This window comes from Nerophis ophidion, linkage group LG21 (assembly GCF_033978795.1).
Source record: "Nerophis ophidion isolate RoL-2023_Sa linkage group LG21, RoL_Noph_v1.0, whole genome shotgun sequence".
Taxonomy (NCBI): Eukaryota; Metazoa; Chordata; class Actinopteri; order Syngnathiformes; family Syngnathidae; genus Nerophis; species Nerophis ophidion.
The window spans coordinates 24,995,594-25,018,443 of NC_084631.1; the positions used below are offsets into that span (position 1 = coordinate 24,995,594).

At 40.4% G+C, this 22,850-nt stretch overlaps 1 protein-coding gene across 3 annotated transcripts in view; it reads left to right on the forward strand.

The window, feature by feature from the left end:
- The window catches only part of ntrk1 (neurotrophic tyrosine kinase, receptor, type 1), a 279,190-nt gene that overhangs the window by 34,959 nt on the left and 221,381 nt on the right, over positions 1 to 22,850 (forward strand). For 2 of the 3 annotated variants that reach the window (XM_061882335.1, XM_061882336.1), the window contains exons 3-4: positions 1,761 to 1,989; positions 11,631 to 11,715. The gene's annotated coding sequence lies outside the window, so the exon portion shown is untranslated. The remainder of the gene's footprint in view (positions 1 to 1,760; positions 1,990 to 11,630; positions 11,716 to 22,850) is intronic. The other variant, XM_061882337.1, reaches the window with a different exon arrangement.

The following is a 22,850-nucleotide window of genomic DNA, read 5'->3' on the forward strand; positions in this document are numbered from 1 at the left end:
ACACACACGGTATATATATATTTTTTTCTTTTTTGAATGCAATTATTCTTAAGTAAAATATGTACACATATATATACACACATATACAAAGGTCTATATCTATATTTATATTTATTTCCATTTCTATTTGATTTTTATGTATATGTATATCTGTATGTATGTGTAGATATATATATATATATATATATATATATATATATATATATATATATATATATATATATATATATACATTTATATATACATGTATATATACATTCCTAATCTATTAAAAAAAAATCAAATATCAATCTTTTTTTTAAATATATTTATTTTTTCAATTATTTTTTTAATCTGTCCTGTCCATCCACTCCAACAAATCATATTGTTGATAGATGATCATATATTCTTTTCAGATTTACTTTAGAAAAGAGTATTGAATACTTCTCTTTTTGCCTTAGTTGTACTTGACTTTATTAAATGTTTGGGTAGAATTGTATTCAACAAATCCAGCTTTCTTTTAAGTAATATAGAATTTGATCACAACTGTTAATCTAGGGAATGTAGTTAATCATAGAACTGGCACCCAATGTTATGAAAAAAAAAATTGATTTTGAATAGAGCATCGTTTCGAATTGAATAGCAACCCCCCAAAATCGAGTCGAATCGTGTGGTGCCCAAAGAGTCGCAGTCCTAATGAATATGTGTGTTTGTATATATATATATATATATATATATATATATATATCCATCCATCCATCCATTCATTTTCTCCCGCTTGTGCCTTTCTTCCGCCCTATCTCAGCTGCATTCGGGCGGAAGGCGGGGTACACCCTGGACAAGTCGCCACCTCATCGCATAAATATATATATATATATATATATATATATATATATATATATATATACACAGTACATGTGTATATACATATTTCATTCATACATTCATTGTTAAAATGTAATATTTTGGGGGTTGAAAGTATCATTATTATATTTGTTAATAATAATGAATAAGTGGACAATATTTTCAAGGTAGTAGTGGTAGTACAGTGGATAGTGCATCACACTGAAAGCTGCTCAAAACATTTTTGCTGTGTGTATTGGTGCTCATGATGTACTGAATACACACGCGCACACACAGTATAGGTTAAAAATAGTCTATAAGTCTAATGTTTTTATTTTGTCCTCATCAGCTAAATGCTTCTTTAGTGTTTATGTGGCAAATGTGTGCAGCCACCAAACGAAGCCCCCCCCCCCCCCCCCCACACACCCCAATTTCCGCCTCCCTTGCCCTCCCTCCACCGCTCTCTCTAATGCCCAAACGCCACTTTGTAAAATTACAGCACAATTTGGAAAAGTAGAAACAGGCAGCAAGCAATTGGGGTGCTCAGCCTCCGCAACAATGGAGCGCCGGCCTTGGTGACGGTTGCCAGGCGACCGAGGAAACACAATGGCCTCCTCTGAAACCAAAGGCCCTTAAGTGGACTGACAGGACCGATAGACGCACACACACACACACACACATGCACGTACGTGTGGGGAGAGAAAATGGAGGTATGGCGGGGTGAAAGGAAAGTGCAAGCAAACTGTGCACCCCATGCGTACACGAGCTCCGCCAAAAAATTGCACAGGAGGAGTGAAAAAGGTGCAAGTGCTTCTATATTCTCATTTCTTGATATTCTGTTCCGTCATATTCTTCCTTCTCCTTCTACAAGTGCACATGACAAGTATTGACCGCCGCTAATAAATAAACCTTTTTTCCCCCCCATGTTGTTTTTGTAGACGGCATGGGAGAACCTGATAGCGCCGGATTATGTTTCGCAGCCAGCTATTGAGCCACTCCATGGTCAATACCGCTACAATCTGCCACGGCCTGTCTGCTCTTCCATCTGCCGTCATCTTGTCAAGCATCTGCCACGTGACACGTCTGCTCGCCATCACGGCCACAGGTGGCGCACTCGAGGCCCGGGGGCCACATCCTTTCTGGGGCCCGCCAAAGCCGAGGAATAATGTGAGTCAGTCAGACACTTCTTTTTTTATTCCTAAATGTGTTTTTGTTTGCATAGGTTTTGACTTTAATATTATTTGATCACGCAACAAACATAATCTTAAAAGCCTTCTGAAATTAGATTTTCTTATTCAAACGGGGATAGCAGGTCCATTCTATGTGTCATACTTGATCATTTCGCTATATTGCCATATTTTTGCTGAAAGGATTTTCTAGAGAACATCGACGATAAAGTTCGCAACTTTTGGTCGCTAATAAAAAAGCCTTGCCTGTACCGGAAGTAGCAGACGATGTGCGCATGACGTCACGGGTTGTAGGGCTCCTCACATTTTCACATTGTTTATAATCATAGCCACCAGCAGCAAGAGCGATTCAGACTGAGAAAGCGACGATTTCCCCATTAATTTAAGCGAGGATGAAAGATTTGTGGATGAGGAAATTTAGAGTGAAGCACTAGAAAAAAAGGCGAGTGCAGCGGGAGTGATTCAGATCTTATTAGACACATTTACTAGGATAATTCTGGAAAATCCCTTATCTGCTTATTGTGTTAATAGTGTTTTAATCAGATTATAAAGTCATACCGAAAGTCGGACGGCTGCGGTGACCGCCAGTGTCTCTGAGAGAAACCAATGGAAGAGCCAAGATGACAGCTGCTGCAGGAGGACGCTAACTCCGCACAAGTCTCCGGTAAGAGCCGACTTAATATCACAATTTTCTCATCCAAAAACTTGCTGGTTGACATGTGGTAGAGAAACATGTTCGCTAAAGCTTCACAACAACCAAAGAAACACCGGCTGTGTTTCGGTTGCTAAAGGCAGCTGCAATCCACCGCTTTCCACCAACAGCATTCTTCTTATAGTCTCCATTATTAATTGAACAAATTGCAAAAGATTCAGCAACACAGATGTCCAAAATACTGTGTAATTATGCGATTAAAAGATACTACTTTTAACCGTAAGTGGTGCTGGGCTAAAAATGTCCGCTCAACCAATAACGTCACAAACACGCGTCGTCATTCCGCGACGTTTTCAACAAGAACATTTAAAATTGTAATTTAGTGAACTAAACCGGCCGTATTGGCATGTGTTTCAATGTTAATATTTCATCATTGATATATAAACTATCAGACTGCGTGGTCGGTAGTAGTGGGTTTCAGTAGGCCTTTAATGTATATGTATAAAATGATAAGTACTGTGTTTGCTTGTCACCCTGGTTTATGGTTTCAAAGCAAGATATCCATCAATTTGTATAAAACATGTTATACATTATAACAAATAATTGTGTAATAAGTAGTGCTGTCAATTCTTTAGAAAATAGATTAGTCAAAATTTCGAATTTGGATTCATCAAAATTATTCCCAATTTTGAATATGGATCCAACAGGATTAATCACAAATTTGAATTGGGTTTAGTCACGATTTATTAGTTTCAAATTTGCATTATAAATGATCAATCACAATCTTAAATTTGGATTAATCAAGATTTATCATACATTTGAATTTTGACTAATTATAATTATTCACAGTTTTAAACTTAGATTATACACGGTTAATCAAAGTTTTAAATATTAATTATGGATAATTAAACACATTTTGAATTTTGATTAATCATGATTGATTACAATTTTAAATGGAGATTAATCATGATTAATCACAGTTTGAAATTCCTATTATACATGACTAATCGCAATTTTGATTGTGGACAATTTACAGGTGCCATATGTAATATCATGTCGCGTCATCAGTAAATGGTCCTGATATGTCAAACGGCATTAAATAATTCATGTCATTTTGAATACGTTTATGTCTGATAAAAGTACTTCAGCTGGGATAAGCTAATTTAAAATTTGATTTACACTTACCGTATTTTTCTGACTACAAGTCGCAGTTTTTTTCATAGTTTGGCCAGGGCTGCCACTTATATTCAGGAGCGACTTATGTGGGCACTTATTAACACATTATCGTAAAATATCAAATAATGTTATCTAGCTCATTCGCGTAAGAGACTAGACGTATAATATTTCATGGGATTTAGCGATTAGGAGTGACAGATTGTTTGGTATGGTCTATATGTTATAGTTATTTGAATGACTCTTACCATAATATGTTACGTTAACATACCAGGCACCTTCTCAGTTGGTTATTTATGCGTCATATAACGTACACTTATTCAGCCTGTTGTTCACTATTCCTTTTTTTATTTTAAATTGCCTTTCAAATGTCTATTCTTGGTGTTGGGTTTCATAAAATAAATTTCCCCCCAAAAATGCGACTTATATTCCAGTGCGACTTATATATGTTTTTTTCCTTCTTTATTATGCATTTTCGGCAGGTGTGACTTATATTTCCGGAGCGACTTATACTCCGAAAAATACGGTACATTAAATATTGTTATGGTTTTCATTTTGATGCCCCGCCCTCCACCGTTAATCCAATTAAAAGGTCAGTGAGTGTGTCACATCAAAGTTGCCAGTTACGCACCGTCATCTTCGACTGGCTACTGCCACTGGTAAAGTTACTAAACATGTCAGACCTTATTAAATCGAAAAGGCGTCGTTAATATTCTCAACTCATGACAAAGCCAGGAACAAAATGAGGATTTCTATCGGGGATGCCTTTGAAAGATGGAGACGATTGAAGGTGGAGAATATTTTTTCATCTGATGACAAACTTGCAAATTTTCTCCTTGATAAGTAAGTAAGGCATGTACGTTTTCTTATTACTTGTATTAAATGGAAATGGACATTTTGTATGTTAACTATATTGTTCAATACAGTCTATGATCTTGTCTAAAAAAGTTAGTATGTTCATGCAAACGAATGCTTTAAAGGCCTACTGAAACCCACTACTACCGACCATGCAGTCTGACAGTTTATATATCAATGATGAAATATTAACATTGCAACACATGCCAGTACGGCTTTTTTAGTTTACTAAATTGCAATTTTAAATTTCCCGGGAGTCGCGTAATGATGACGTGTACGCGTGACATCACGGACTGTAAGGAATTATCAGCGCTGCGCACACACACAGCTAAAAGTCGTCTGCTTTAACCGCATAATTACACAGTATTTTTGGACATCTGTGTTGCTGAATCTTTTGCAATTTGTTCAATTAATAATGGAGAAGTCAAAGTAGAAAGATGGAGTTGGGAAGCTTTAGCCTTCAGCCACACGAACACACAGTGATTCCTTGTTTAAAATTCCCGTAAGTGAAGCTTTTCTATGGATCAGAGCGGTCAAGCGAACATGGATCCCGACACCAAGATGTCAACCAGCAGTTTTCGGTGAGAAAATTGTGGTAAAAAGTCGCCACTTACCGGAGATCGGCTGTGCTTGTGCCGTCCATACAGCTGCCGTCCGACTTCCATGAGACAACTGGCCTCAAGACACCCGTGGACACACCCTTACGACTATCAGGTACTATTAAATTCACTAAAACACTAGCAACACCCAAGAAAGATAAGGGATTTCCCAGAATTATCCTAGTAAATGTGTCTAAAAACAATCTGAATCCGTCCCAATGCAATCGCGTTTTTTTTTTTAACTTGATTTTTTTTCTTTCTCTAGTCCGTCCCCTATCAATATCCTCAAACACGAATCTTTCATCCTCGCTCAAATTAATGGGGGAATTGTCGTTTTCTCAGTCCGAATAGCTCTTTTTGTTGGAAGCTCCCGTTAAAAACAACGTGAGGATGTGAGGAGCCCTCAACGGGTGACGTCATCGTCTGCGACTTCCGGTAAAGGCAAGGCTTTTCTATTAGCGACCAAAGTTGCGAACTTTATCGTCGATGTTCTCTACTAAATCCTTTCAGCAAAAATATAGCAATATTGCGAAATGATCAAGTATGTCACATAGAATGTACCTGCTATCCCCGTTTAAATAAGAAAATCTCATTTCAGTAGGCCTTTAACATGGTGGCCCGGTCAATGACACTTCGACATGCAGGCTAACGGGGGAAAATATGCCCGTTAGCTTCTATGTCGATGTGTCATCCAACTGACAGGGAAAAGTATATTTTCCACAAATAAAACCTATGTGAGCTTCACGGTGGCAGAGGGGTTAGTGCGTCTGCCTCACATTACGAAGTTCCTGCAGTCCTGGGTTCAAATCCAGGCTCGGGATCTTTCTGTGTGGAGTTTGCATGTTCTCCCCGTGAATGCGTGGGTTCCCTCCGGGTACTCCGGCTTCCTCCCACTTCCAAAGACATGCACCTGGGGATAGGTTGATTGGCAACACTAAATTGGCCCTAGTGTGTGAATGTGAGTGGGAATGTTGTCTGTCTATCTGTGTTGGCCCTGCGATGAGGTGGCGACTTGTCCAGGGTGTACCCTGCCTTCCGCCCGATTGTAGCTGAGATAGGCGCCAGCGCCCCCCGCGACCCCGAAAGGGAATAAGCGGTAGAAAATGGATGGATGGAAAACCTATGTGAATAAGCAGAGTGCAGTGCCTATTTAGTTCTCAATATGCCGATACGCTGACTAAATGCTTTCCAACATTAGCACGGCTAATTGCGGTTCCTGGTACTGTATGTGCATCAGGCACATAGGGGGTTGTATTTGCTTGGCACAATATAATGCATTACATGTTTTGACATGGTAGTGGTCTATGATTTATGCATAACATGGGTTGCATAGAATAACACTCTGCACTGGAAGTTGGTCATGTGCGTACATGGAAGAGAGAATGCAGTGTGTTCAGGTTGGATGCAACATGGAGTTATGCTGAACGAAATGTGGCGGCCATTTTATTGTTTGGATAGGCTTGCCATCGAAGTAGGCCTATACGATATATATTATACAGTATATAATTATTTTGATGGTGGTCTGTGCGGTCAAACTAGACATTTTAGCAGGGTAATGCCAACAATCCGTCCCGACTCCTGACTAAAATATTGCTGCTTAACTTTACAAATACATTTGGCTAATCAACATCATGAAAATGTGGCATAATTACTTCGTAAACCATCTTGCAAGAAGGACAAACAAGATAAACCTACAGTGTAGGACTCAATGAATGCCATTTGAAGTCCATTGGCATAGGATTCATATTCGGCTGCGTATCTGGCAACCTCAGTCATGGAGAGTGGGAGGGGACTACAGAATTTTGACCGTGATTGCAGTACCATTTCTAGCCACATTACTACATATAGTAATGTGGAGTCTTGTTCACGAGTGGGGGAAGAGTGGATCGTGAGATCGACAGGCGGATCGGTGCAGCGTCTTCAGTAATGCGGACGTTGTACCGATCCGTTGAGGTGAAGAAGGAGCTGAGCCGGAAGGCAAAGCTCTCAATTTACCGGTCGATCTACATTCCCATCCTCACCTATGGTCATGAGCTTTGGGTCATGACCGAAAGGATAAGATCACGGGTACAAGCGGCCGAAATGAGTTTCCTCTGCCGGGTGGCGGGGCTCTCCCTTAGAGATAGGGTGAGAAGCTCTGCCATCCGGGAGGAACTCAAAGTAAAGCCGCTGCTCCTCCACATCGAGAGGAGCCAGATGAGGTGGTTCGGGCATCTGGTCAGGATGCCACCCGAACGCCTCCCTAGGGAGGTGTTTAGGGCACTTCCAACCGGTAGGAGGCCACGGGGAAGACCCAGGACACGTTGGGAAGACTATGTCTCCCGGCTGGCCTGGGAACGCCTCGGGAAGAGCTAGACGAAGTAGCTGGGGAGAGGGAAGTCTGGGTTTCCCTGCTTAGGCTGTTGTCCCCGCGACCCGACCTCGGATAAGCGGAAGAAGATGGATGGATGGATGGATAACTACATATGGCACCTTTAAGGTTAATCACATAGGGATTGAACATAATTCATCACCGGTTTAGATTAGGATTATACATGATTAATCACAATTTTAAATATTGGATTATACTGTACATAATCAAGCACAATTTTACATTTGGATTATACATTAATAATACATTTTTTTAGTTAGGATTAATCATGATTATCAGAATTTTGAATTCGAATTAATCATGATTATCTGAATTTTGATTTCGGAAAAATCATGACTACCAATTATCAATCAATGTTTATTTATATAGCCCTAAATCACAAATGTCTCAAAGGACTGTAAAAACCATTACGACTACGACATCCTCGGAAGAACCCACATGAGGGCAAGGAAACCTCACACCCAGTGGGCAGGGAGAATTCACACCCAGTGGGACGCCAGTGACAATGCTGACTATGAGAAACCTTGGAGAGGACCTCAAATGTGGGCAACCCCCCCCCTCTAGGGGGCCGAAAGCAATGGATGTCGAGCGGGTCTAACATGATACTGTGAAAGTTCAATCCATAGTGGCTCCAACACAGCCGCGAGAGTTCAGTTCAAAGCGGATCCAAGACAGCAGCGAGAGTCCCGTCCACAGGAAACCATCCCAAGCGGAGGCAGATCAGCAGCGTAGAGATGTCCCCAACCGATACACAGGCGAGCGGTCCATCCTGGGTCTCGACTCTGGACAGCCAGTACTTCATCCATGGTCATCGGACCGGACCCCCTCCACAAGGGAGGGGGGGACATAGGAGAAAAAAGAAAAGAAGCGGCAGATCAACTGGTCTAAAAAGGAGGTCTATTTAAAGGCTAGAGTATGCAGATGAGTTTTAAGGTGAGACTTAAATGCTTCTACTGAGGTAGCATCTCGAACTGTTACCGGGAGGGCATTCCAGAGTACTGGAGCCCAAACGGAAAATGCTCTATAGCCCGCAGACTTTTTTGGGGCTCTAGGAATCACTAATAAGCCGGAGTCTTTTGAACGCAGATTTCTTGCCTGGACATATGGTACAATACAAGCGGCAAGATAGGATGGAGCTAGACCGTGTAGTATTTTATACGTAAGTAGTAAAACCTTAAAGTCACATCTTAAGTGCACAGGAAGCCAGTGCAGGTGAGCCAGTATAGTCATAATATGATCCAACTTTCTTGTTCTTGTCAAAAGTCTAGCAGCCGCATTTTGTACCAACTGTAATCTTTTAATGCTAGACATGGGGAGACCCGAAAATAATACGTTACAGTAATCGAGACGAGACGTAACAAACGTATGGATAATGATCTCGGCGTCTTTAGTGGACAAAATGGAGCGAATTTTTGCGATATTAGGGAGATGAAAGAAGGCCGTTTTAGTAATGCTTTTAATGTGTGACTCAAAGGAGTGAGTTGGCTCGAAAATAATACCCAGATTTTTTACCGAGTCACCTTGTTTTATTATTTGGTTGTCAAATGTTAAAGTTGTATTATTAAATAGAGGTCGGTGTCTAGCAGGACCGATAATCAGCATTTCCGTTTTTTTGGCGTTAAGTTGCAAAAAATTAGCGGACATCCATTTAATTTCATTAAGACACGCTTCCAACTGACTACAGTCCTAATACCGTATGCCTTGAATTACTGCCGGGTCAAACTCGCTTCCCAAAATTGTTAACGCATGCTCACTATTACCGCCAGGTCAAATTCGTAACGTCACGAGTGACGCTTCCCCTGTCGTCATTTTCAAAATGGCGGAGGAGGTTTTTTTTGCTTGTACCAGGGGTCTTGTTCAACAGCCATACAGATCACACTGAAGGTTGTGATATAAAACAACTTTAACACTCTTACTAATATGCGCCAGAATGTGAACCCTAACCAAACAGGAATAACAAACACATTTCTGGAGAACATCGGCTCTGTAACACATTATAAACGCAACATAACAATTACCCAGAATGCCACGCATCCATGACTCTTACTGGCTGTATTATACACCCCGCTAGCACCAAACCCGGCCACTCCCCCTCTGTGCGTCGGTTGAGGTGGGCGGGGTTGGGGGCGCGGGGTTTGGTGCTAGCGGGGTGTATAATACAGCCAGTAAGAGTCATATATATATATATATATATATATATATACATATATATATATATATATGTATATGTATATATATATAAATATATATATATATATATACAGTGGGGCAAAAAAGTATTCAGTCAGCCACCGATTGTGCAAGTTCTCTCACTTAAAATGATGACAGAGGTCTGTAATTTTCATCATAGGTACACTTCAACTGTGAGGGACAGAATGTGAAAAAAAAATCCAGGAATTCACATTGTAGGAATTTTAAAGAACTTAAGAGTTGAGTTTATACCAAATTGGATACATGGATGATACAGCAGAGGATTGGGAGAATGTCATGTGGTCAGATGAAACCAAAATAGAACTTTTTGGTATAAACTCAACTTTTCGTGTTTGGAGGAAGAAGAATACTGAGTTGCATCCAAAGAACACCATACCTACTGTGAAACCTGGGGTTGGAAACATCATGCTTTGGGGCCATGTATCGTCAGATTTTGAGCCAAAACCTTCTTCCATCAGTGAGAGCTTTGAATGGTTGACCGAATACTTATTTTCCACCATAATTTACAAATAAAATCTTTAAAATTCATACATTGTAAATTCATGGATTTTTTTTTTCACATTCTGTCTCTCACAGTTGAAGTGTACCTATGATGAAAATTACAGACCTCTGTCATCATTTTATGTGGGAGAACTTGCACAATTGGTGGCTGACTAAATACTTTTTAGCCCCACTATAGATGTGTGTGTGTGTGTGTGTGTGTGTGTGTATATATATATATATATTTTAAAGTTTTCTCTAAAAATTGTGACTTTATATATATATATATATATATATATATATATATATATATATATATATATATATATATATATATATATATATATATATATATATATATATATACATATATATATATATATATATATATATATATATATATATATACATATATATATTTTTTAAAGTTTTCTCTAAAAATTGTGACTTTTGAGTAAAAGTATGTGTGTGTGTGTGTGTGTGTGTGTGTGTGTGTATGTATATATATATATATATATATATATATATATATATACATACACACACACACACATCTACAGTGGGGCTAAAAAGTATTCAGTCAGCCACCGATTGTGCAAGTTATCCCACTTAAAATGATGACAGAGGTCTGTAATTTTCATCATAGGTACACTTCAACTGTGAGAGACCAAACATATTTCGCTCCGCATATTTTTTTCGTAGATTGTACGTCACCGTAGTAACATTTCTGCATTCTGACCATATTATTAGATAAGTCATACTGGAAATGCACAAACATGTTAGATATATGCCGTTTATCCTAAACAATCTTTATGTAAGACAAGAACACATATGTTTGGCTTTTTTATGCATTCTAAATGATGAATAAATATCTAACAATTGAGTCAACAGATGGAGAGTCCTCTGTTGCGCTCATTATACTCTCTAAAAACATCCAGAAAGTGCCAACAATACTCCATTTACATGTCGTCACCCGCAAATTAGCCAAATATGAGTGATGTTGTCATCATAAGCGCCAACGCAGACTGACTATTTTAGCGGCACTTTGAAAGCAGTAAGCTAATGCTAGCTTAAGCTGCTATTGTTGACACATTGAGCTGGCAGTTGCTTCTTTTTGGTCTCAAATCTGCTAAATGTACATTCTAGATTTTATTTCATGCATCTCTCACCTGCTAGTAGACAAATGTGGCCATGGACCGAAAGGCTGGTTCACTTTCACATCCCCAGAGATGGCCAAAAAGAAGCTTCCTAAAGCAACTTTTTTTTTTTTTTACCTTTAGTGAGGATTGTGATTGAATCTTCATCTAAATGGAATTATGTCAGCGTCCTGTCGGTCAGCATTCCAGAGGGACTGGAAATATTACAGTAAGTGTTTGTTTTATTATGTTTTATTAAAGTGAGTTTGTTTGTTTACCACTTAGCATCACTGCTAATACTATAGTGTCACAATAAAGCTACATCCGTTTAGCATTCGGCTTCCAAAACTTATTTCTTCCTCTTTGTGTTCAGGATCAAAAATATAGCGTTGTGGATCACATTTTTTCCCCAAAGTAAATCGTTGTTGTTTCTCGCTAAGTCTGCTTCATTAGCATTGTTGTGGATGGGGAAGGGATCTGTGGTTCCTCCTCTACGTCACGGATAACAGAACTTCCTTCCTCATCATCTTTTAAAAAGGCTCGGGAATCTCTGTGAGATCGATACTATTTGGATCGTATCTATTTACTCCCAAACTTTGTAAGTCTTTTGGTGTCATACAGCAGATATATATGATAATAGCTTCAGTATAGAGGCAACTTGTTTTTCCACTCTTTAACACTCTGACACTATAAGAGCACATTGGCAGTTCTCCAGCAACCTCTTCATGCTTCAGTAATGTCTTTTCTTTTGTTTGACATTCTTCTTGACAAACATTTTGTTTTAAGATGTGCATAAATAACCTGAGCTAATGTACGTTGATGTATAAAAATAACATAATTAATGATTAAAATACTACATTCTACAACCCAAAGAGACTGGCGTCAATGATATATATACATATATATATATATATATATATATATATATATATATATATATATATATATATATATATCTCAGCGGTTGCAGGTTGGGGCTGGGGGACTACACTTAAGACCCCAGCTTCACCTGCACACACACACACACACACACTTGTATTTTCTACCTTTTTGAGACCTCCGACTAATGCCTAACTCTTACGACCACCCTTTGAAGATATATCAAGATTTGTATTTCCAACATTAATAATACCGGTATGTTCATATTGTGCAAATATAAAAAAGCTTGTTGTGAAAAATTAGTTGGAATTTCACAAGAAAAAGGTCTCAATTTCTTGAGAAAAACTTTGAATTTTGGCAATATTATGATAAAAGTTGTAATTTTACTTAATAAAAGTTGCAATTTTACAAGAAAATCTTACAATTTGGGCACTTTTATGAAAATAGTATTAATTTTACTCAAAAGTCACTATTTTACAAGAAAACTTAAAAATGTTGGCAATATTATGATAATGTTTGGAATTTTACTTGGCAAAATTATAACAAAAGTCATAATTTTACGCAAAAAAGTTCACCATTTTACCACAACAAAAAATAGGCAATATTGTGATGAGTCAGAATTGTATATAACAAATGTAAAAATTTTGCATTGAAAAGTAATAATTTTACATGAAGAATTATTACTTTTATGAGAAATTATTGCAAAATTACAGAAGCAGAAATAATATGAGAAATTGTTCCTAATTTTATAAGAAAAAAGTCGACACATTGTGAGAAAAAGACTTCTTTTAGTTAATTTTTAAATTTTCAAATGCTTTGTGAATAATTAGTTTTTAAGCTTCATTATTTACTTTAAGTTATTACAGGATGTCTCTATATACATGTTTATTTATTTATTTTTTTGTTAATTTTGGCCAAAGAGGGCGCATTTCAATTTCGTGCATACACTTGTTATTTCATATGTTGGCCAGAAAGAGAGGACTTTTAAAACAGACACACAGTCAATTTGAAAAATCCCTCCTTTTTGGGACCACCCTAATTTTGATAGATTTCATCACCAGGGGTGCAAATGACATCTCTATTTTTTGTTTTTTGTAATGTGCTGAAGGCCGATGACAAACAAGTCACGTGCCGCACTTTGGGAAACCCAGAATGGGTTAACCCAGTTAATGGCCACTATAGTCTTAGTACCGTATTGTAATGTTTCATCTTACGGTCACATATGGGTTGCGGGTTGTCGTACGTCAGCTCCGGAAGTTGTAAAATCAGCTGTTCACCTGGTGGGTTTTTTCGGGGATGAATAGGGCTTCAGTCAGTCTACCCCAGGGCAGCTGTGGCTACATATGTAGCTTGCCACCAAGAGGTGTGAATGAATAATGGGTTCCCACTTCTCTGTGAGCGCTTTGAGTATCTAATAATGGAAAAGCATGATGTAAAATCTAATCCATTATTATTATTAAATCAACAAAAAATCCCGACTTTGGAGCAATGTTCACAGACTATAGTATTTGGCTCTCTATTGGATGCAATGGTTTTCCGTATATGGACCATGATTTGAAAGGTACCGTATTTCCTTGAATTGCCGCCGGGCATTTAATATGCGCCTGCCTTGAATTACTGCCGCGTCAAACTCGCTTCCCAAAATAATTAGCGCATGCTTAGTATTACCGCCGGGTCAAACTCGTGACATCACGAGTGACACTTCCCCTGTCATCATTTTCAAAATGGAGGAGGCTGATTTCAATACCGGTAATTTGAAATCGCATAAAGGGAAGAAGATTAAGAGCTATTCAGTAGGATTTAAGGTCCAAGCTATTGAATACCGGTATGCTAAAAAGAACAGTAAGCAGCTATGTCTCTGTGGAGAGGTGGAGCCGACGGTCCGACAGACGGGCAGGGCACGCTGTAGCCTGGCCCAAGATGGCGGCGAGGAAACGGCGAGCGAGCGGAGAGGAGGAGCGGAAGAGCGACCTGGACTGAGGTTTTATTGAAAAATTAAGTCAAATTGCTCAAGCCATGACCTTTTTTGGTGGTCCTGGGAACCCGCAAGACGACGGCTTGAGACCGTCACAATACCGTAGCTGCGTGTGTCAAATATGAGTCATCCTCTTAGAGGTAGAGGGCGCTCGTGATCCTTCTTGCGACTACTCTGCTGCAGAAGAAGTGACAATGAGTGACATGCTATGTGCTGGGACGGGGCTATGACGGACCTTTTAGGATGTAACACTTGTATGCTGGCTATGTAAACAACCGGGCTGAAATAATGCATGTTCCAGTCCTAAATACCCAGTGTATTATTTATACAATAACATTTCCTGGTGGCAGCGGTGGGATAAAGAGATCACCCACGAAACAGAACGAGAGGGGGAGTTGTCCGAGGATAATTCTGTCGTCGCCCGTGAGGAGCCGAGCTAACTGATAGCAGCGGTCTGCACGTCAGGAGCAACCCAAACAAGAGCGCGCTATTGCTACACACTGACCGACCATGAACTGGACCAGCAAGAGTGAGCAGTGTGTGTTTATTAAAATAAAACAGTTTTCTAAACTGGAATTTTAATCGAAGCAGGAGGTAATAAAGGTAGATCTTCATCGAAGCAGAGAGGCTTTTAAAACTGAAGAAAGATAAGGAAGACCTCAATAAACAAGTTATCGATGCTTTTGATCAGAAGGATCTGGCATGGGCTATATTTATAAGTATCCTTACATCACACTCAATTTTTTACTGCTTGCCTTTGGTAAGTGCCGGAGTGAGAAGAGGTTTTAAAATAATTAGCGCCCCGGCGGCAATTCAAGGAAATACTGTACTTTTCCATGTTGATGTCTCAAGATGGGTAGAAAGAAGCACACACACACACACACACACACACACACACACACACACACACACACACACACACACACACACACACACACACACACACACGTACATCTTCCTCATCTGTTAGAGAGCTAGGGAGACAGTGAAGTACCACTTGAGGCGTATGTGCTATTATTACGACGGTGCGTTCAGGGCCCGAGCCCCTGAAGTAGTGCACTCAGTTAGGAGCTGTAATGTAGATTCCATTTCAGACGCTTTTAGGCTCAAGCAGGTCTTCCTCGTTGGATGTTCTCACACACACACACTCACTCTGCTCATCCTCTCCCATTGCCCCTTACTCCTCTCCCTCATCCATCTGTCCCTCCTTCATCCTCCCATCTTCATCCTGACCCCCACCCCTCGTCCCCCAGGGAACCCTGCATACTGCTTATTCAACAGCCGGCCGCCATGAAGATATGTAATGACATTTTGGAAGGCAAAGAGGCCTGTGTGGTTTTTAATTCATATTTAATGGCCGTCAGGCTAACCGTCCTAAATGGGAGAGAGACTGCTGCTCCACTTAAGGCTGAGAGCCGTCTGCTTGTGGATGGTGGATCGACTGCTGCTCCTTCCTCAGCTACTACTAACAATAAAAACAATATTATTTCATTTGATTTGTGTTTCTGAAAGTGCTTCAGAATGGGGAAAGACAATTAAAGTATAATCATAATAACTACAGTTTATGCAATTCCCCTCGAAATTACGTGTGAATGCCCCAATCATTGCGAAAGTGGAATTTAAAAGCTGAAGGACTGCAGAATTAATTCAGAAAAAAACAGTAGGAATGGCTTGTAAATTGAAGAGCTGAAGCTCAACTGAAATGTTAGTGGAATGTAAAACAAATGAAAAAGTACCAATGTTTGTCACACACACACGAGGTGTGGTGAAATTAACCTCTGCATTTGACCCATCCCCTTGGTTATCCCCTGAAAGGTGTCTGGAGCAGTGAGCAGCAGCGATGGTCGCGCCCTGGATTCATTTTTGGTGATTTAACCCCCCAATTCCAACCCTTGATTTGTTTCTTCTGCTCCCTTCCGGGATACGGACCCACATTACTTGGATAAAATGTATGGGTGTTGTTATCCTCTTGGCCAAACAGTCTGTTTGCCAAAATGATGTCCATATTTGGTTGCTAAAGGGAGCAATTTGACCATTGAAGATGACCTGTGTCTACCCACAGTTCAATGGGTAGACACAATCGACTCAATCCGTCAAAGTCCCTAAGAGGAGTTTGTTAAAGTATGACCCCTGTTTTTTGCCGAAAAATGGCCGACGGAAACCAAGATGGGAGCACGGCAAATTTTTACACACACTTGTTATTTTATAAGTTGACAAGAGGGGTAGCTCTTTTAAAACCGACACACAGTCAATTTGAAACATTCCTCCTTTTTGGGACCACCCTAATTTTGATAGATTTCACCACCAGGGGTGAAATTGAGATTTCTATTTTTTGTTTTTTTGAATTGTGCTTAAGGCCGATGACAAACGAGTCACGTGCCGCACTTTGGGCAACCCAGAATGGGTTAACCCAATGAATGGCCACCATATTCTTAGTACCGTAGTTTATTTGTTCATCCTACGGTAACATATTGTATGCGGGTTGTCTTACGTCAGCGCCGGAAGTCGTAAAATCAGCCTGGCGGGTTTTTTTCGGGGATGAATAGGGAAGTCCTTCTTTAGCTGCCGTCTTGTTTTATCATATATGGCTGCCTTTGCACCTGTCAATGTTTACTTTTGAATGCACATCAAATCAACAAAAAATCCTGACTTTGGAGCAATGTTCACAGACTCCAGTATTTGTCTCTCTATTAGATTCAATGGTTTTCCGTTTTGGGACCATGATTTTGGTCCTAACTTGTTCACCGGTCCTCATACAGAAGGTACTGTACTTTTCCTTGTGGATGTCTCAAGTAGTATAGAAATACAAGAACACACACACACATCTTCCTTATCTACTAGAAAGCTAGGGAGACAGTGAAGTACCACTTGAGGCTCTCTAGATATGGGTTCTTGAGACTTTTATGTGCGTCCCGTCATGATGGACATCTAGCAATTTCCCTGCCGCTACGTGAAACTGGTGGGAGAGGCTGATTTTTTTCAAATTTTTAAAGTGGCGCTCGAGAGCCAATTTAAAAATGTCTTTTTTGAAACCCCCAAAATATACAATTATTTCAAATTTGGGGAGTTTTCAAATATGTAAAGGGCTCAAAAAGGGGTCTTAACTTTGAGGAAAAATTAGAATAATGATATTACAAAACAGAACAATTTTAATAGGGTCCTTGCGGTGCGGTGCTTTCTCCACTGCTCGGGCCCTAATAATCAGGGATGTTCCGATCAGAGTGTTATGCTGATGATTCCGTTACCGATCATCCATGAGTGAGATTGGCCGATACAAATACCGATACCTATAGAGGTGAATTTAGGTCTTTAAAATAGGATAGGATGGACTTAATTTATTTCACAAACAGAAAATTATGTGGTTGCAGTGCATCCAAGTGGATCCAAAAGGTTGCACAAAAGCACCAAAAAAGCATAAAAAAAAAATAAATAGTACGTATGTATGTATGTATGTTTATAAGTATTAAATCAAATCAACTTTATTTATAAAGCACATTTAAAATTTACCACAGGGGTAGCCAAAGTACTGTACAATGGGCAGGTTAAAAGATAATACGAGAACCGAGCAAACAACACAACACAAACAGAACATGCTAAAAAATAAATAAATAAAACATAACAGGTTCACAGCAGGTATATAATAGGGCACCATTGCAGGATGGATATCACTGTATTAAAAGCCAAGGAATAAAATTATGTTTTTAAGAGAGATTTAAAAACAGGAAGAGAGGAGGCTTGTCTAACACTCAGCGGTAGGTCGTTCCAGAGCTAGGGAGCAGCAGCGGTGAAAGATCTGTCACCTCTAAGCTTAAGCCTTGTGTCAGGGACCGTCAGTAGCAGCTGATCTTCAGTAAGGCTGAAGGAGGTCGGAGAGATATGTTGGCGCGAGGTTGTTTAGACATTTAAAATGTATTCGATAACGCACAGGGAGCCAGTGAAGGGACGCTAATATAGGGGTGATGTGCTCACGTCTGCGGGTCTGTATTAGCAGACGAGCAGCAGAGTTCTGCACGAGTTGCAGGCGGGCGAGGGAGGCCTGGCTAATGCCTACATACAAGGGCATTGCAGTAGTCTAAACGATTCAAGATAAAGTGAAGTGAAGTGAATTATATTTATATAGCGCTTTTCTCTAGTGACTCAAAGCGCTTTACATAGTGAACCCCAATATCTAAGTTACATTTAAACCAGTGTGGGTGGCACTGGGAGCAGGTGGGTAAAGTGTCTTGCCCAAAGACACAACGGCAGTAACTAGGATGGCGGAAGCGGGAATCGAACCTGCAACCCTCAAGTTGCTGGCACGGCCACTCTACCAACCGAGCTATACCGCCCCGGTAAGGCATGGATTAATTTCTCGAGATCATGTTCTGATAGAAGCGGTTTCACTTTCGCTATTTGGTGTAATCGATAAAAGCTTTTTTGAACAACGCTGCTGATTTCTATTTCGAATTTTAAATCCGAGTCGAACTTTACCCCCAGGTTTGTGACACAGTCGCTGCGATACGGGGTCAGAGTGCCGAGGTCAACGTTGGGGGAGGGAGAGCGACTTGGACAAAACAACATAACTTTTGTTTTGTCTTCATTTAGGCTCAGGAAGTTAGCTGAAAGCCAGGCTTTGATGTCGTGCAGGCAGTCAATGAGACGTTGAACCGTGTTATTTTGTGCTACGGGAAAATAAATCTGGCAATCATCGGCATAAAAGTGAAATACAATACCATACTTCCTAAAAGTAGAACCAAGGGGGAGAAGGTAAAGCGCAAATAGGATTGGGGCAAGGATTGAGCCCTGGGGGACCCCGTGTGGTAGAGGAGCTGTGGAAGACATAAAATTGTCTATTTTTACACAAAAACTTCTGTCGGCTAGGTACGACTGGAACCAGTTGAGGGCGGCGCCCTTAATAACCACATAGTTCTCAAGACGAGTGATTAAGGTGGCGTGGTCGACGGTGTTGAACGCAGCAGACAGATCTAAAAGCACCAGAACGACATATTTACCAGAATCAATTGACAGGAGGATATCGTTAAAAAATTTTAGAAGCGCTGAATCTGTGATGTGGAGGGCTTTAAAACCGGACTGGAACAGCTCAGTGATACCATTATCCTCTAAGAAGGCCAATAACTGACTGTAGACAACCTTCTCTAATATTTTGGAAATGTATGGAAGATTAGAGATAGGCCTAAGGTTAGAGAGGAGAGAGGGGTCGAGGCTTGGTTTTTTAAGTAGAGGTCGTACCACTGCATGTTTAAACTCTACTGGAGAGGCTACTATTGATAATGTTAAGGACACTTGATCCAATAGTAGGAAATACCTCCTTAAACAGACGTGGAGGGAGGGCATCTGCAGGAGAACCAGAGGGCTTCATATGACTAACTGTGTCATTTAAAAAAGAAAATGACACCGGCTCAAACTGATGGAAAACAGAAGAGAAATGCAGAGGAACAGAAGGGTCATATGAAGGCTGGGATAAACTGGCTTTAGTTGACACAATTTTGTCAGTGAAAAAATGGAGACAATTTTCACAGAATTCAAAAGAAGCATCAAAACCCACAGATTTAGGAGCGTCAATGACAGTGTTAATAGTTTTGAACAGAACTCTGGGTCTGTTACAGTTAGATATAATCTGAGATAGATATGTATTCATCTCTGCTTTTACAGTCATTTGAAAGGAAAGCAGGCTTTCTTTAAAAATGGCAAAGGACACATGCAGCCTGTCCTTTTTCCATATTCTCTCTGCTCTCCTACATTCGCGCCTGGCTGCACGAGTGACGTCATTCAACCAGGACTGAGCCGTGGCTTTAGAACGGCGGCACTTGAAAGGAGCTATCGTGTCCAGTTTTTGTAAACAAATAGAGTTGAACCCAGAAACCAACTCTTCAGTATTCAGACATACAGGGGCTGCAGAATTATCATCACAAAGAGTTGAAAAAATTGAGGAGAACAGAGCAGGAGACGACGGATTAAACATACGAGAGCGTTTATGCGGAGCGCACAATTTAACCGGACACTGAGTGGGAATATCAAATAGGATCGGCATATGATCAGAAAACACAGCGTCGCAAATGTCCAAACTAAAAACACACAAACCATACGAGAGCACTAAATCGAGTGTATGCCCCTGTTCATGTGGGGAACCATACAGACTGTACAAAGTTAAAAGTCAATGACATTCAGGAAGCTCCTGGATAAAGGTTCGTCTGGGCAGCAGGTGTGAATATTAAAATCACCAACAATTAGGACACGATCATATTTGGGGAGGATTTCGGCCAGAAATTCAGAAAATTCATTTATTAAGTCTTTGTGGTACTTGGGTGGTCGATATACAACGGCACACAGGACGACATCAGAAAGACCCAGTTCAAACATGCATAGGTCAAAGCTTGAAAAGGAGGATTGCAGGCGGATCTGACGGCATTTAAAGTAATTTTTAAAAACGACTGCTAATCCTCCTCCTTTTCGGCCGGACGACCGCGGAGAATTAAAATGCGAGCACTCCGGTAATGAAAGTTCATTAAGAGTAGCGGACTTACCGGCTCTCAGCCATGTCTCTGTCACACAGAGGAAGTCCAGTCCGCGGGAGACGAATAAATCCTTCAGGATAAATGTTTTGTTTGTCAGGGATCTTGCGTTAACAAGACCAAACTTAATGGGGGGCGGCGCGTCCAAGGCCGCTGCCAATCCAGGTGGGGCCCGACACAGAGCCCACAGGTGGCGGGAATTCACCCCGCGCCTACGGGGGCGGGGACAGCAAGAGCGAGGCGGGCCAGCTTCCCCCTGCAGACCGATGACGGGAACAATCCAGGAACCGGCGGGATCCAGCGAACGTGGGTGCAGGAAGAAACCGGGTACCGGACTATACCTCCTCCGGGAAGCCACGGAAAGCCGGACCAGGGGTGCCCTAACTCTCACCAGCCGGTGGCGCTTTCGCCGGGGGGGAGGAGCCAGTGGGCGAAAAAGGAAAGCAAGAATCTGGCCAGGTGAAAACCCTGACTTGGACGTCGAAAAACCGTCGAAATTGATCATGTCCGTGTGAGAGGGACACAGATCCAACAGTGTTTGGCGTACATACACAAGCAGTGAGTTGACAGGGACAATAAAGCTGTGAACAGCACAAAAACAAACAGAGCTGACAGCGATAGACGGCAGGCCACAGCACATACTGGCGCCATCTTGGATTGTTTATAGGAATGTAGGTACGTATGTACGAACGAATGCACAGTCATTCATTGTTGGTTTCCGGCCATACCGCTTACGTGGAGTGATTTCTCCAGATTCTCTGAACCTTTTGATGATATTATGGACCTTATATGTTGAAATCCCTAAATTTCTTGCAATTGCCCTTTGAGAAACGTTGTTCTTAAACTGTTTGACTATTTGCTCATGCAGTTGTGGACAAAGGGGTGTACCTCGCCCCATCCTTTCTTGTGAAAGTCTGAGCATTTTTTGGGAAGCTGTTTTTATACCCAATCATGGCACCCACCTGTTCCCAATTAGCCTGCACACCTGTGGGATGTTCCAAATAAGTGTTGGATGAGCATTCCTCAACTTTATCAGTATTTATTGCCACCTTTCCCAACTTCTTTGTCATGTGTTGCTGGCATCAAATTCTAAAGTTAATGATTATTTGCAAAAAAAAAATGTTTATCAGTTTGAACATCAAATATGTTGTATTTGTAGCATATTCAACTGAATATGGGTTGAAGATGATTTGCAAATCATTGAATTCCGTTTATATTTACATCTAACACAATTTCCCAACTCAGATGGAAACGGGGTTTGTACTTTGTATATCTTGTTTAGCACTTAGCAATACTGCTACCTGATGCTTAGTGTTTTACTAAACCTGCATCTGTTTAGCACACAGCATCTAAAACTTTAAGATCATCATCCTTATATTTAGGCTGAAAAATAGAAGTTTCTAGGATCATCATTGTTTCAAAATAGTGTTTGTTTTCTCTCATCAAGTCTGCCATTATTAGTAGTGTTGTTGTTGAAGGACGTTGTGATGTGTCTGTGAAATAACCACGCCGCTGTATGCTTAAAGGCCTACTGAAATGACATTTTCTCATTTAAACAGGGATAGCAGGTCCATTCTATGTGTCGTACTTTATCATTTCGCGATATTGCCATATTTTTGCTGAAAAGGATTTAGTAGAGAACATCGATGATAAAGTTTGCAACTTTTGGTGCTGGTAAAAAAGCCTTGCCTTTCCTGGAAGTTGCAGACGATGACGTCACAAGGGTGAGGGCTCCTTACGTCCTCACGTTGTTTATAATGGGAGCCTCCAGCAGCAAGAGCTATTCGGACAGAGAAAACGACAATTTCCCCATTAATTTGAGCGAGGATGAAAGATTCGTGGATGATGATATTGATAGTGAAGGACTAGAGTAAAAAAAAAAAAAAAGGCGATTGCATTGGGACGGAATCAGATGTTTTTAGACACATTTACTAGGATATTTCTGGGAAATCCCTTATCTTTCTATTGTGTTGCTAGTGTTTTAGTGAGATTAAATAC